We start from the raw sequence: 16,271 nt of genomic DNA on the forward strand, positions 1-16,271 counted from the left end.
TCCTGCTGCATACTGTAATGACAGGTCCATATGGACTATGAGTTTTATCTCACCTTCTGCTGTCTAAGCTATGCATTCATCATGGTTAAGGCAATTCTTTTGTTAATTTTTAACCTCACTTATGCAAAGAGAGTTTGCAATTCAAAATGGCCTGGAACACCACCGCACCCGTGAGAGAAAGATTTTAGGGAACTTTTATCTTCATAACAAAAATGCAGCATAAAATTGAGAATACAATGTTTTCAGTGAAGGGGCAGCCTGTGGTGATCGGTGGTTCAAAATGTGCTGGTCAGTCCACGCGTGTGCTTTCCTGTGCCGTAGCAGTGGCACGGACACACTGGCAACCTGTGGCCGTTCCTGCTTCGGCAGCGCAGAGAAACAGACGGGGGGAAGGCAGAGGGCGGTCCGGAGGGGGAAGCCTTCATCTGATTGGCCGGGTCGAGGGGGGCCGGCAAAGAAGGGGATGGATTAGTAGAAGTGGGGGGAGGGGCCGAGGTTTGGCTAAGCTTTTCAGCAGCGGATCAGAACACAGTGGAGAGTGAGAGAGCCGGAGAGAACGAGTGGCTTTGAACGAGAGAGAGGAGAGCGACGAGAGAAGGGGAGAGGAGGAGAAAAGCGATTTCAGAGCGGTTCGCAGGCACGAGCGTGTGTGTGTGTGTGCGCGCGCTTGTGTGTGTGTGCAGGCTGCTTGCTCTTCTCTCCACATGATAGGGGCACGCTGTTGATTCCCCAGACAGACGGACTACCCCCCTCGGCTCACTCCTGTCCGGGACGCAGCTCACCTCTCTACATGAGGTCATTCCCCTCGCCCTGTGTGCGGCAGTGTGCGGGCGCTATAGCCCAAAGAGACTGTGTGAGTATGAGTGTGTGTGTGTATGAGTGTGATCAGTGATTCAGGGGAGGAGAGCCTTCAACCTGGCTCTTACACCATTTCTTCACAGTCACGCTGTATCACTTCTGATACTAACACCTGGAAAAAGACACCTGTCCAGCCCCATTCGGATCTAACTTCATTTTTGGATACTGGATTTAACAGCTTCATCTCTCCTACTTGGAATTTCTCTGCTTCCTCTTTTGTTTTCTGACTTTGACTCAAACATTGAGAGTTTTAAGTGGAATCCAGGTAAGAAATATGTTCCTTAACTTTTTCCCCAACGTGTTCGTTGCATGGTCATGTCTTATCTTAGCAGAGTTGTAATGTAAAACCATGTTACAGAATTTATCCAGGAGGTTTTTTTGAGCTACAGAGATTTTTAATCGGAACTTGCTGAGGGAGGGAGCTGTGCTGTTTGATGATTGCATGTTTGGTTTGTGTGTGTGTGTGTGTGTGTGTGTGTGTGTGTGTGTGTGTGTGTGTGTGTGTGTGTGTGTGTGTGTGTGTGTGTGTGTGTGTGTGTGAGAAGCCATGTGATGGACTGGGCTGTGGATACTAGAAAGGTTACTGCTAATTAAACCACATTCTTCTCCAGTGAAGCACAAAATGCTGATCTCCCAGTGTGAGCCAACAGCAGCTGTTACTCTGTGAACACCTCAGAAGTAACTCACTCTCTCTCGTTTTCTCTCTCTCTCTCTCTCTCTCTCTCTTGCTCCCTCTCTGTCTCTCCCCTTCATTCTTTCCTTTGCCTTGTCTCTCTTTCTCTCTGTCCTTTTCACTTTCCCTTCTCGCTGTAACACTTGTGTAACTTGACATTTTCCGGGTCTCACACATTTCACTTTCTGCTGAGGTTTGTTCTTCACCTCACACGCACCCTGACATACAACGTGCATGGGGTGTGTTTGCAGTGTGTGTATACTCAAACAGAAGTGTGTGCTTGTGAGTGTGTAACATGTATCCGTTCAAGGAGGAGACAGTAAAGTGGGTGTGTTTCTCTTCTCTCTGCTAATGAAAAAGAGTCAGTGGAGTATTAAGTTTCTTGTCTTTTACCACCCCCTTCACCCCTCCCACCTCCATCACTCACCAAACATCACGTTCACCGTCACTGATTCACATGTTGGTCTCTTTGTTCCGGGACTGTTGGGAAGGTGGAGTGATTGAGTAGGAGTGAACATGGGAAGTTGTCCTGTTGAATGCCTTTTTTCTGATGATCCTATGTTCTCTGGTCAGACAGAGGCAGTCCTCACTTCCTCTACGACAGGGAACCAGAGGGGATGGAAACTCCATCAGATATTTGGTTGTGATGAATCATTCAATCTCGGTAGTTCACATGCTGAAGTCATAAGGTCCTCTGTTTGATTTAGTGGTTTGATGCTAGGAGTCACCTACTAAGCACACACACTCACACTATTGCGCATACTCACACACACACACACACACACACGCCGCTTAGCTTCGGGTGAGCGGACACCCACTTACTTTCCCTCTGACACTCAGAAAATGACAGATGGCTTTCCTTCGAGAGAGAGAGCGTGGCAGAGAGTCTATCATTACGTCTAGCACAGTGTTGTTCAATAACTATTTTGAAAAGGCCACACACGCGCGCCACTATCTTTCCACAGCTGCATTCTGTGTATTTTACCTTATAATGATAATTAACCATTAATGTCATGAGACATCTATTTGAGTGTTATGGCTATCAGATAATGAGATTCAAATCACTTTTCCTATTTCACTGAATTCAAATTCAAGCTGCTTCCTCCACTCATTATATATCAGTTCTCTTCTCTTAGTAGAAATGTCAGACATATGCCCTAACTCACAAAGATTTGATTGCCAAGATTTGGCTCATGGGTGAGATGTCTTTCTTACTCCCATGGGTGCCTGTTAGGGAGCCAATCTGCATGCACTCATGCATACACACACAAACACACATCTCACATTCACACACACACACACACACACACACACACACACACACACACACACACGTCAGCAAGAACGTGTACACATTAAACCTGAATCTATGCTAGATGAAATGTGTCATGTGACTGTGCTGAATATTCTCTCACAATAGTGCATAAATAGACTAGCAGGTAGCCAGGCATAGCTGTGGCCTAATAGCAATGCGAGCCACAGGGCCCGCGGTGCAGAGATGAGGGTCCGCTTTTGTGCAGAGAGGAATGACTCCATGTTGGGCTACACAAAGCCGCTTCTAGCCTGCGCAGAGGTCAGAGCGATTCTTTAAGGTGTTTTTAAAGCATCTTTTAAAGTGTTTGGCTATTCACCAGCCTGTGTTTGCAAGGGAAGATCTGTTTAGAGGCCGCGGTGGGGTCAGTGTGGGCTCCAGCACAGAACGAGCTGTGTGCAAACACCAAGCCCAGAGATGACCGTCGAGGCCTGTGGAGTTCAGCCCGCTTTACCTCCCCCACGGATTAGGTGGCTGTGTGCCACACATGCACGCACACGGGCCCATGCAAAAACAAAGAGCATACTCCTGTCTTTCTGTAATAATGGGTTGGTCAGGGCTCATGGGGGTAAGGTCAGAGGTGGCTATGCAATTATGTAGAAACACTGTATCACGTTGTACTGTATAGGTGCATGTAGTGCACATGGTGTTTACAGTACAACACTTCAATTCTGAAAGTGTCCTGCTGGTGTAGATGTTTTTGAAAAGCTAAATGATTTACAGAGCTAAACCTTAAACTAAACTACATTTTAAAACGCACACAAAAAAAGAAACAAGCAAGATATCACCGATAGGTTCCTAATTTAGGAGTGATTAACTGGATCTATCTGCTACAAGACAGAATCCAGAATGAATAAAGGTAAATAAACAGCAAACGCTTGTCAATCAGGTGCTGATGTCAGAGCTAGCAGAATCTTTACAGCACTGTCACTGAGAGCTCGTGCAGATTTATAGGTCAGTGTGAAAAAGCTTTTCCGGTGCTGTAACACGCTCTATTATTTCATTAGACGGTTGTACTCCTGACGTTTGCCCACCAAGCAGCTCAGCTCGGGACATGGGCCAGACAGGTGAAAAGGGGAGAAACATGGCTCTGTATTAAAATTTTATATAAATTTCCCATTAAATATTTAGCCACTAACTGCCTTTGTTCCCTCTCCGTATGAGATAGTAACACTGGGCTTCGTACGGAAAATCCCTGTCGTTACAGTGCATTTGTTCCCCGGTTCATCAAACATCGATATGCCAAGTTCTCCTGTCACACTTTTTAATTTGCATTTAAAACAATGACACACCCGCGCTGTGGCCTGAATGCGTTATTGAGTTTTTATTTTTTATTTTTATTTTCTGTCGGTAACAGGCTGTTGTTTGCTTTCCTGCGGCGTGGCAAACCGGGCTATCGAGCTCCGACGCCGATGATGAATGAGTGTGATGCTCGTTTCTCCTGCGTTGTCAATAACCTCCTGCTGCGGCTGATTAGGATCGCTCTAATCGTCCGCCGGTCGGCCCGGCTCTCGCGGGGAGGGGAGTGGGGGGCCGAGGGGGGGTTCGCTACGGCCGCTCTGCCTCTACCGTCACGCTCACGCCACTTCGCCTGACGCTTCTTACTGCCTGTTGAGGGAGGTGTCACCGCTGACCTGCTGTGGTGGGGTGGGTGGCTTTAGGATCCTTTTGTTGGTCCTGAGGGGATTGAGGTGGCGGGGTAATACTTGTCACGGTCATATCCCTTGTGGTAAAGTTGGGGGGAGGGGGTCGTTTTCAGGAGACCTGAATACCACAAAGAACACGAGGGATTGAAGAATCAGGAGCTCCTGCCAGACCTTGTGAATCCTAACCCTGAGCCCTGAGGCGCACGTGTGAGTGCGTGGTGCACATGAAGATGAGGAAGGTTGAAGGACGAAGAAAACTGACCTCTGGGACCGAGACATTTAAAAGTACATTCTGTGAACCAAGTCAAAAACGCCTCCAGATTCGCTCAGACACAAACTTAAGCTAAAATATTTTACCCAGACCGTAGTGAATCATTGTATTCTCATGTTACATGTGTAATGAGAAGTTTCAACGGTGGGAGTGGAGTTCCTCAGATACCTAGAGTCAGCCCCCTGAGGGCTCTCCCTGCAGCTCTGCCTGGACTATATGCATAGAGGCTCATTGTTGACCTGTATATGGCTGGCCTGTGTGCCTTCATGTAGGAGGCACTTAGAATGTGCTCCATCAGTCAATCTATGGTGGAAGCTTTATAAGCTTTTCTCTAACAATAACTTGCGTGTTGTCGTTCTTTGGCTTGTATGTACTATGCATGTATACGTGTGTCCCTCAATATCATGTGTAATTGTTCTGTTTTTCCGATATTTTACTACCTAGTCCTTTTGAGCTGGTTTCCACAGTCTGCCCTGCGTTTATGTAAGAAGCATGATGTACGGGGAATTCTCGTCATCTCCCTTGCAGTAGTTTTCAAAGGAGCTGCAACTCACATGCCCACATGTAGCATCGGTGAAAATGATTCATTACTCACGGAGGCTATGAGGCTATATTGAGCTACATTCATCCATTTCCCCCCTGTGCAGAGGGAGATGAATGGGAAGAGAGAAAATGAAGAGGCCCAGGAGGTGAGGAGTGGGCCACGGGTGGGCGGAGGTCTCCACGAACAGGCCTTCGTTTGAAGAAAATGGATTAGTTAAAGATAATCCATAGATATTTCGAGACAAGTATTTGTTGAGAGAGATGGTTTGGTTACTTGTATTATTATTATTATTATTATTTTATTATTATTAGTATTTAATGACATCAACAATGACTGCAGTAATAATAATGATAACACCAATAAAAATGGATTATTTTGGTTGTTTATTTATTTATGTTTTCATCAGTGCCTATTATCTGGATATTAATCTCTGAATATTAATAAACCTGCAGCTGTCACTCAAGAGCTGACAGAACTGTGTTCTTTTCTGTGGCACTTTGAGGACCGTTCTCACGCGGCACCCCGGTGCGGCCCCTCTGTTAGGGCGCTGGGCGCACGCCGCTCGGGGGCATTTCCTCTGCTCCGCGGGATCCGTGCCGCACACCGTCCCCCCCGCACCATGAACTCAGATGTCTCCCTGCTGCCACTCGCTCCTGCGCGGGGGGAGGCGCATGACAAATCGCGGCGCGGCCCGAATCCTTGAAGCGGTGACATTTAGTGCTGACTCGGGCCCAGCCTGACAGGCTGAGAGAGTGGGTGCTGGAAACCAGCGGGGGCGGAGAACGTTAAATATTCAGTGGGGGCAGCGGGAGAACCGCGTTCCTCCGTGTGACGAGCGACACTGCCGGTGTCTGTTCGCTCACAGCAGGAAGTTTGTTTTAATGGTCCTGGCCGGGAGAGACGTACCGACACAGAGCGTGACGACTACATTTTGAGTGACTCACTGAGATTCTCACTTGAATCCCAAGTCTGCGCTTGAGAAAAACATTAGCGAGCAGCGTATTCGTTCCAATCTTATTTCAAAATGAACTTTTTTTTTTTTTTGCTTTAGTTTATCTTTCAATTTAAAAAACCTGAAGCTGATGTTAATGGCATGAAACCAATTCGTTCGTTTGTCCTTGTTTAAAGGGAGACGCACATTTTTAACTGCAGAAATGTGTTGTGTAATTTTAGCTTGAAGGTATAACGATCTGGCGGTGTCAGAGCAGAGGAGGCAGTCGTGTTTGGACCAAGCGCCCCCCTCCACCCCCACACTGCCCAACCTGCATGGCGTTCGTTGCCGGCCTCTGAGTAACTGTGGGAGTAGATGAGACTTTTAAATAGAAGCCTCGCTCCTGTTCCAACTCCGAGGCTGTGGAACAGAAGAACACACACAGAGTGTGTATGTGTGGGTTTATGCATGTGTGTAAGCATACCCCCGTGGAGTGGGGGGTGTGTGGGTTTGTGCATGTGTCTGTGATTGTGTGCATATGCATGTCCATGTGTGGCTACACGTGTGTCACGATTAATCTGCCACTCTAAATTATTCAGTATCCATTTGGGCCGAGCGTTGGGGAGTAGTGGACCCTGGACAGAGCCGCAAACCCAGTGGATTCTCTGCACCTCGCTGCTCTGTCTCCTCTGGTGCATATACTCCAGATGGACGTGTGTGTGTGTGTGTGTGTGTGTGTGTGTCACCATGTATTTAGCACATTTACACTTTATTATCAGCATGTACTGATAATGGAAGGAAAACATAAAAAACGTTTGTGTGTGTGTGTGTGTGTGTGTGTGTGTGTGTGTTTGCTCTTTCCATACCCGTCATGTCTGACAGACTGTCTGGTATATTTTAGCTGAAATTCCCAAGAGATTGAGGATGTCTCTCTTCCTGTACTGATCCTCACTCTCATTCCTTTGGTTCTATTTGAGTTCTGAAGGAATCCAAAAAGTTCTATTGTAAAAATGTCTGTTTTATGGTCAGACGCAGGTTTAATTGTATACCTGGGGATCAGACATGGGCAATCTGATCTTAAAGTAGTCATCAGCAAAGTGCTCATCTTGTCAATTTTATCAGCTTCACCTGTCATGAGAGTGACCTTCACCAGGGTCGTTCTCTAAAGCGTGTAAAACGGAAGAGTCCTTCTCATATCTTTGATACGGTAAAGTTACCCAGTCCCCACGCAGGCACTTTGATCCCTCATGTAACACTACGGATTGCTCATCAGCCGTACGAGGGCGATGCTGGTTCTCTTTAATCCTCAGAAGCCAAACTGACATCCTTCTGGGTCATTATCTGATGGGTGTGGGGGCGGAGCTTCACGTTACGGTGTTGGTGCGTTGGAGATGGTGTTTACTGCTCTGCCTATGCTCTAAATGGGGGGGGGGGGGGTGCACAGAGGGGCGGGGTGCGGAGTGCGCTCCATTAGAGGTGCGATAAAACTCAATAATCTCCCCATCTGAGTGGCCTGTGGCCATGGGCTACACGCACATGGGCAGCATAATTAACTCTAAACAGCCCTTATGACTGCATAGATCTCTTTAAATGAAGGAGCTAATGGCTATTGGGTGCTGATCTAATTTAGCGACTAGGAGATGGTCAAATTGCATTTGGGGAGAAAAGTGAAGGAGAGTTCGAAGGAGGTGGTGACGGGGGAGAGAGAGAGAGAGAGAGATGTGTTACACTGAGGCACAAAAATCTAAAATTATATATATATATATTTTACCAAGTTGGAGCTAAAAGATGTTTTTGTTTGTTTGTTGTTGTTGCTGGTGCTGTGAAATAAAGCTGGTACACTCAGATGTTCATTGTTTTATCTGTCGGGGAACTCCAGATGCTTGCTCAAAGTAGCAAGATAATTATAAAAAAGTCTCCATTTGGTTGCATTAGTCATTGGAGTCATTGTGGTGAGTTCAGAGTTGAGCAGAGCCAGGCTGGAGGAGCTGTGTGCAGACAGAGCAACTGTGATTAAGCACTATTGAACCCAAACACATCTTGTTGTGTATTGACACAATGGAAATTGTGGTTTGCTGAGTGTGTGAATTCTACCTTTTTGTGTAAAGCACTTGGTTAAAGCCTCACATACTCACACCCACACACACACACACACACACACACACACACACACACACACACACACAAAGGTTAATCTAAACATTTTTTTCTACTGTATTTCACTCCAGAGGATTCGGGGTGTTGCACATGTTCCTGTGCTAACCCACCTATTCAACATGCACGCTAAATATCAAACTATTCATGAGTTGGCTCGGGTGTGTGGAAATAAGCAAACACAAGAAAGTGCATTGCACAGGCTCCCCTGTGCTGGAGCTGATGATCAGTGGTCTGGCTGGTCTATAGCCCCGGCACACATCACTCTCACCCCCACACAAACATGTTTGTGTTGAATAGGGACTGCCATGACAGAGTTCATGTTTAGTTAGGTTTAAGGTCCCTAACTCTGCCCAGCGGAGTCCTGGTTACAGAGGATGCTGTGTTCCAGCGTCTCCACGGTGAGGGTTTCCACGGTGAGGGTTTCCACGGGACTGTTCCAGAGCCATTGCTGCTGGTTGAGGGAGGAGCAGCACAGTCAGTAGAATTAGTACTGCGGGAAGATGTAAAGACCTAATGAGGCATTAAGAGATGCAGTTATGTTCATTAACCCCGGGGTCGCTCCTGAAAAGAGAACAGCCTGTTATCTAATGACGCCATTGTTGTGCTGTAAGGCGGAGACTGTAGTTTGTTGTTCAGCTTTAACTCAATACAATTACAACAACAAGAAAAACCCAATATGTTTTTTTTTTCCCTTTTTGTTTTGTCTGTTGTTGTTGTTCCTGAGCAATGCCCTCCCTGAGCAGGCATGCTTATTCTGCAGTTGTAATTTGCTGGCGCACACACACACACACACACACACACACACACACACACACACACACACACACACACGTAGATTTGAGATATTCTCTGGCCCTGCTTTGGCAGGAGTCTGTGTGGAATGGGAATAGGAAGGTGTAGATACAGCAGGTGCCATCCTGCCTGTGTGATTACGACCCCTGTTTACCTGACCTCCACCTCCTTAATGCATTCTGTTGTGTGGGGTCTTAGATTGACTCCGTGCTCCGGCATAGACGGGTGCTATGCAGCTGAGATGTGTGGCGGACGCACGGTTGCACGCAAACCTATACACCCACACAGTTATTTTAAACCCCAGTGATTTCAACATCATTCCCTTCTGGGAGCAATTTGGCATGGCAAATGGCTAATTGTCTGGGGGTTGCCCGATTGATTGGGTTGATCAGCCGTAGCAGGTCACTGAATTCTTCAGTGTTTCATTGAATCATTGATTGATCAACATACTGCATGACTGATGAATTATTTGACTGGAGATCGTACACAGACTTTAGGCTGGACGCGACAGCTGTCATCTAGATTAGTCATTTGTGAAGTATGTTGTAATTCATTCAATATAGAACAACTGGGAATCAAGGATGTCTGGGCATTCGTCTCTCTCTCTCTCTCTCTCTCTCTCTTCTTTCTCTCTTCTTTCTCTCTCTTTAACACCCATATGCCAGCTGTCCTCCCCCTCTTTCTCGCCTGTACCACCTTTAGGGTAGCAGACGAGGCAGCCCTCTCTCTGTCAACAGAAGCCAGCCTCCCCCTGGGCCTCTAATGCCATGCCATCAGTCTAGCGCCGTAATCACACCCAATTGAGCTGTTTGTGGTTCAAACTAGGGGGTTCGCAGAGCAATTAAGAACAAAGAGGGTGATGGAATAACACAGCGGCCCTGTAGACCCCCCAGCCCGCCTGTGCGGAGCACCTCCCAGGTCATCTCCGCAGGGGTCAGCCGCTTCCCTTCCCCCGGCTGTGGGTGTGCAGCTGGGAGATCACTCTCCTCCTCCGCTAGTCTTCGGGCTGTGCTGAGCTGCACTGCAGTGAGATACCGGTGAATTTAATCAAAAAAGTTTTTGGAAAGGAGTTTGAAGTTGTGTTTTTTTTTTTTTTTTTACATAACTATCACAGCCTGGAGGCTAGTGGGTGGACAGAAACAGACATGGTGTTGGGTGCTGTGTTGTTGTGTCACACACAAAGGATGCAGGTCTCTGCTGAAATCTGGTGGCTTTGCGATCGATTAGTCATGCTGCTTAGTGCTCAGAACAACATTAGTTGAACGAATCGCACACTGGTTTGGTGGAGAAGGGAATGAACCACACACTGGTTTGGTAGAGAAGGGAATGAACCACACACTGGTTTGGTAGAGAAGGGAGATGCCAGCCATGTAAGCTGTAGGCTTTAATCACTTGTAGTCATAGGGTTAGATTGTTCTATAATAAATGTCCTGGTTGACCAGATATGTTTAGCACAAAGCCCCAGGGAGAGGCAGAAACAGCAGGGTAGTAGGCGTCCATGTTCCCTAGTGAACTGGTCAAGTTCCCCCTCAGTCTCTCACTGGAATATGGCTCGGAGGGAGGAAGTAAGTGAGAGAGAGCGTGCGCGTGTGTGTGTGTGTGTGTGTGTGTGTGTGTGTTAAGGGGGGGCACTGATTCTAATATAGGAGCCTTTGCATTTGTTCCCTACTCTTGTGAAGTGTTTTACACCCCATGAAGCTCATATCACATTTTGGAGTGTAAAGGCACCAACTCAACTTTTGGGTTTAATCACTTCCGTGGCTTCTCAGTGGCTGCGTTCCAAATCTCTGAGAACCTGCCCTACTGTGCTTCAACCAAGCACTCTAGACAGACTGATTGTATGTCCTATTGCCTTATTGTAATGTCGTGTGCTCTGAATACTGCATGTGCACAAGAATGTGTACAAAAAAACACCAAAGAAGACCAAATGTTCAGTCATTTGTCACCCAGTTCTAGTACACATATGTGGGTTGTTTTATGTGTACTATTTATAGCCTGTTTTAACCATTAATTACCGAGCTGTTTTCTCCAGGTTTCACTTCATGATGTTTTTTTGTTAGCTGCTCTACATAAAGGAGCAAATACTAAAATCTACCACATTTTCCAATATTTGAACTACGTTAGAAACACAATGAAAGCAAACAGCTCAAGAAAAAATAAATACACACTCATTTATTTCCAGTACACACAGACATTTGCGGAGGACTGGATGCTTCTGTGGGCTTCAGCTCTGATTTTATTCCCAGAGAGATTCAGTAAACAGCAAACTTGCTGGGGTGTATCTCAACAGATGTTACAAACAGGTGGAGATTTCTTGCGCAACGTGTCTTTCTCCTCTCTTCTAGGGCTGGAGGAGCTGACTGGAGTTCGTTCTTCCCAAACTTTTGCTTCAGAGACAAACAAGTTCTGGTAAGTTATTAAGGATGTGGCTCCGTTTGTGTTTGTGTTCTTAAATCATCATGGGATCATGAAATAACAGGGATTTGTAGTTGTACCTTGTAGTTGCAAAAAAACAAAACACCCTACAGTGTAGGCACCCCCTTGGACCCCCTCCCAGAAAGGTATCTTTAAGAGGTTTATTGCTATGCATTTAAGGGTTAAACATCAGAAAAGGAAGAGGTGCCTGCTTTGTCTCTCTCTGTGACTATGCATGCTTTTAGAACTAACAGTGTGCATTTTACAAGTTAGTTGCTAGGCTAAGTTGTTGAGTCTCTCTGTCTCTCTCTCTGTCTCTCTCTCTCTCTCTCCACTCCTTCTTTTGTATCTGAAATCCTCATTTTGCCTTCATTTAAATTGCTACCTCTGTGTCAGAGGTTCATGTTGGAAGATCGCACAACTTTTGTTTTGAGATTGGGGAAGGTCACACTAATAATAGACAACTGTTAAACAGTAGACCTTCTAATTGAAGAAGCCACCTGGTATTGTGCATCTCTGTAATAACGGAGAGCGTAAAATAAAAAAACCAAAATAAATATATTTCCCAGGTTTTTGGATGTTTCACTTTCTCCCACTGCCTGGGTTCTCCTCAGCAGTGCCGTATGTTCACCCACTCGCCAGTAAACAAACAAAGGCCCGTCACTCGTATCCAGATCCTATAAAAGGATGCATTAGCTGCACTCATGAAATATTGATCACCACACATTGTTTTCTTTTTGTCCATGGTAATGGCACTGGGTGCTTCCCCATTAAGCCCTTCAGAGACCACACTCTGCCTCTTCACGTGGAGGCTTTTATCCAGGTCCAGATTGGGATCTGTGGTGCGTTCACTCTCTGCAGGAGATGCACACCGTGTCCTTCCCTGCAACTGGTGCAGAGAGAGGTACTTGGTGTTCATATATTGTGGACTATCCATCAAACGTTGGGTAATGTCTCATTCGTTACCTGCGGCATCCGCGTGTTGATGGATGGGGTCGGCCGCGTCTGTGCATTGCAGACGCATTAAAGTTTGCATACCAGAAGGGGCTGGGATTGGTTTTTAGTCTGCCTTGGGAACAAAATACTTGCTCATGTTACCAATGAATCGCAGAGCGCTCTCTGGGTGTGGGTAGGTCGTCTTTTACTTCACGCGCCACCGTTTGTCCCGTGCCACAGAGTTTTGGGTGCACACACACTAATTTTGCAGAGTTGTATTGGCCACCGTGGGGTTCTGACCCATGTTGGGACCTTCGGCTCCACGGAGGCTGAGAGGAGACAAAAGGAGACGAAAGGGAAGTGAGGGTGATTTGGTTGGAGAAATGTGAGTTTTTTCCAGGGGAGGTACTGGGGGGAGGCAGTGCGAACAAAACGGGTCACAACACTGAAGGAATGAGTCCTGCCCCGGAAGCTGGAGGTGCTGTTGAAGCATGCCCTCACCCCCCCCCTGACTCAACCACCTGGGTCTCAGTTAGCTTTCTGCCACACAGAGATTAGTGTGTGCACGTGTGTGTGTGTGTGCACGTGCGCGCATGCAAAGTGCTGAACACAAACATTCACACACCAGACTATGGACTCCCAACACAACATGTCCCATCACAGTGACTCTTCCCTCAAACTTTCCCTCACAAAACTCCAATTTCAAATCCTGTTGACACTCCTCGAGGATGGACGACCCAGAGAGAGTCCCCCTGCCCCCGTGGTCCTGCCCCCGTGCCCGGCCTCGAGAAAGATATGGAGTCTGCGGAGAGGCGTTTGCTTTTGAAGCGGAGCACAGAACACACACATGCGCTACGGTTGGCATGTGCCGCTGCTCGAAGCAGTGAACTCCGGCCCTGTGAACTCCCACTCCAATCGCTCAGCCTCAGGAAACGTTGTCTCCCCCAGCCACTTGGTGCTGGAGGACTCCAGAAAAGAACGATAATAGTCCTAAGCTCTTCAGCTCTTTTTCTCTCTCTCTTTTTCCTTTTCTGCTTAAAAATAAAATGAAATCAGCTCCGCTGCGATGCCGTTTAGCTTTCGGCCATCCCGCTTTCTCCAAAACGTGGAGAGTTCAGGGCAGGTTTTCAGGAGGTGGGCGTCCGAGGGTAGAGCCGTTCGATCATCGCCGCTGATCATGGCTGTACCAGGAAGCCCCGGGTCTGGAACGCCTCTCGGATTGATTGAGAAAAAGTTCAAACATCAAGACAAACAGCAAAGGAGAGGTTTGGAAGGTTGGCCAGTTTAATTTCTGTTTCAGCTTCCAAAGTTTGATTTGAAAAATACACACACACACACACACACACACACACACACACACACACACACACACACACACACACACAAGCTCTAAATCCTCACTTTAGTTTGTCTTTGGCTAACAGTGCCACTTGCGCATTAACTACTATGCTGCCATTAATTTTGCATATGCATGAAATTTATCTCATTTAATAACATTTGTGACAGTAATAACAGAAAGCAAATCACACTGATCTAATCACCCAGAGAGGCTTTTGTGCTCGGCTGTGCTGTTCTGCCCCGGCCCGGACCCTGGAAAGCCCGGCAAGTGCGGTAAAGAGAATGTGGGCGGGGCGTCCCGCTTCTGCCCTGGCGGGGCAGAGAGACGCCCTGTGGTGAGTGATGGATTACTGTGTGCTCGAGGACCACTGGGATGGCTCAGCTACTTTTTCCCCTTTCTCTGGGATTCCATGAAAAACTGCACCCTCAGGTTAAGTAATACCACAGGCAGGTGAGAGCAAGCTTATAAATCACTGGTAATGTACTGTATATATTTATACATATATAGATGTATGTAGACATATGTGTGTGTGCTGAGGGGTGATATTATCTGACTTTGTCCAGTATTGTGTGTGTGTGTGTGTGTGTGTGTGTCTTCCGTCACTCTCAGTTCTGCTCATGATGCTGCACTGACTGTTACAAGAATTTCAATATTTCTTTGAGAAACATGGCACAGACAAAGCAAGACTATGGATTGAGGCTTCAGCTGAAGTTTCTGACCTTCAGAGCTGCAGTCTCCTATTCATGCACCGTCCAGAGGCTTTTAAGAGTGCATTAATGGAGGCATTGACTTGCAGTGTGGAGTCTTTTCTGTCAGTATGCATTCTTCCCTGCTCGAAATAAATAAATAAATACATAAATAACAGTATCCAGTAATGTGGAACAAAATATGTTCCCCTTAAACATCCACTTAGACTTAAATTTGAAAAGGTCATGGTAGGTATCTACTGAAAGCTCGCAGATGTCTTAGGAGATATAACTCTCAGCTTTCGGTTAGAATTTAGAGCTTTATTATATATCTCTGTGCTTTCCCCCGTACACGCACAGATGAGGACAGGCTTTTATTGCTAGTAAAAGGCTAGGTGTTGTTTATCTGGGCCTAAGCCGCTGCATGTGTCTGTAAGGAGACACACAGAAAGACATAGTGGCCCAGGTGTAAAGACTGAAATTGTAAGCATTTTGTTTGAGTGTGTGATGTAGTTAATATTAGAGAGAATAAAATTTGTTTTTCTGGTTTTGTGTGTGCGTGTGTGTGTGTGTGTGTGTGAACGTGCACAGTATATTGTGTGTTGACCTCTATTTCAACATTTGCGAGTGTGTTAGAATGGCAGGGATGTATTAGTTCATGTGATGTTCCTTGACTGACCTCTGAAGTCCTCCAAAGGCACACATGCGTGCACACGCACACACATGCACCATAGGTTGCCATAGTGATGAGAATGTGCTTGTTGCTGGGCACATGCTGTGTTCACCAATGTCTTGCCAAACTGCTGCCACTCCCTGACAACACTTCCACCATCGCCATGACGCCGAGTTTGGTGACACCAGCCAGGATGTAAACAATAACATTACATACCAGTTCCAGTTTTAACTGGCTGTTGTTATAATTCTCTTTTTTTGAGGGACAATGTTTTTTACAGACTTTATTTAGGGTTGAGTAGAATGGAAATCTATGGATCCTTAAAATATCTTTCCATACTGTTTTAATGTAATATAGCTCCAAAAGCCAAGAATCAATGCAATTCCTGCCAGTCGCAGGACTCTGGCCATGTTTGCCCAAACCCTGCTCCAACACACCGAACCAAGTTTAAAGAGCCCTCTGGGCCCCACTGAATTAATGCCTGCAGGTTGTGGAAACACTGAGAAAACTCGGTTCCACCTGCCAGAGTTATAAGTCCGATAAGTGTGTAGGAGCTATTTCAGTCATGTCTGAAGATGCCGATGTCATGTGGCTATCAGATGGAGACTGGTGGGAGGAGATACAGTGGGAACGTGCGTGTCCATTTAGAAGCGCTATCTGGAGCCGGAGATAGCGCTCGACAGGGCGTAGTGATGCGTGCATGCCTCGCACACGCCCGCCTTTCCCGCCTTTTATCCCGCACTTGTCAGAGTTTGACAGCAGTGACAGGTCGAGACGTTCACGGCACGGGGGCCAAGTTAGCGCAAGACCCTTAGTTACTTCACGTTCAATCATTATTAATTAGTTTTCCTCACAGCACCATGTGTACCATCATTTCATAGAATCATAAATGTTTAAAGTTTACATAATCTATGGTATTATTACCCAACCAGCACAGAATAATTTCTCACATTTTTATTCTCACAAATCTATTCTTTATGTTCTCTTGCAAATAAGGTAACATTTTAATTGAAATGTCCCTTTTAGAATTTCTTGCCA

At 46.4% G+C, this 16,271-nt stretch overlaps 1 protein-coding gene across 3 annotated transcripts in view; it reads left to right on the plus strand.

Annotated features, from left to right (window-relative positions):
• Positions 1-529: 529 nt before the first annotated feature.
• The window catches only part of large2 (LARGE xylosyl- and glucuronyltransferase 2), a 38,071-nt gene continuing 22,329 nt past the window's right edge, over positions 530-16,271 (plus strand). Inside the window, exons 1-3 of one of the 3 annotated variants that reach the window (XM_076990540.1) lie at positions 530-853; positions 942-1,123; positions 11,530-11,593. The gene's annotated coding sequence lies outside the window, so the exon portion shown is untranslated. Of the gene's footprint in view, positions 1,124-11,529; positions 11,594-16,271 lie in introns of all 3 variants that reach the window. The other 2 variants (XM_076990550.1, XM_076990559.1) reach the window with 2 other exon arrangements.

The sequence above is a fragment of the Brachyhypopomus gauderio genome, chromosome 2 (genome assembly GCF_052324685.1).
Source record: "Brachyhypopomus gauderio isolate BG-103 chromosome 2, BGAUD_0.2, whole genome shotgun sequence".
Classification (NCBI taxonomy): domain Eukaryota; kingdom Metazoa; phylum Chordata; class Actinopteri; order Gymnotiformes; family Hypopomidae; genus Brachyhypopomus; species Brachyhypopomus gauderio.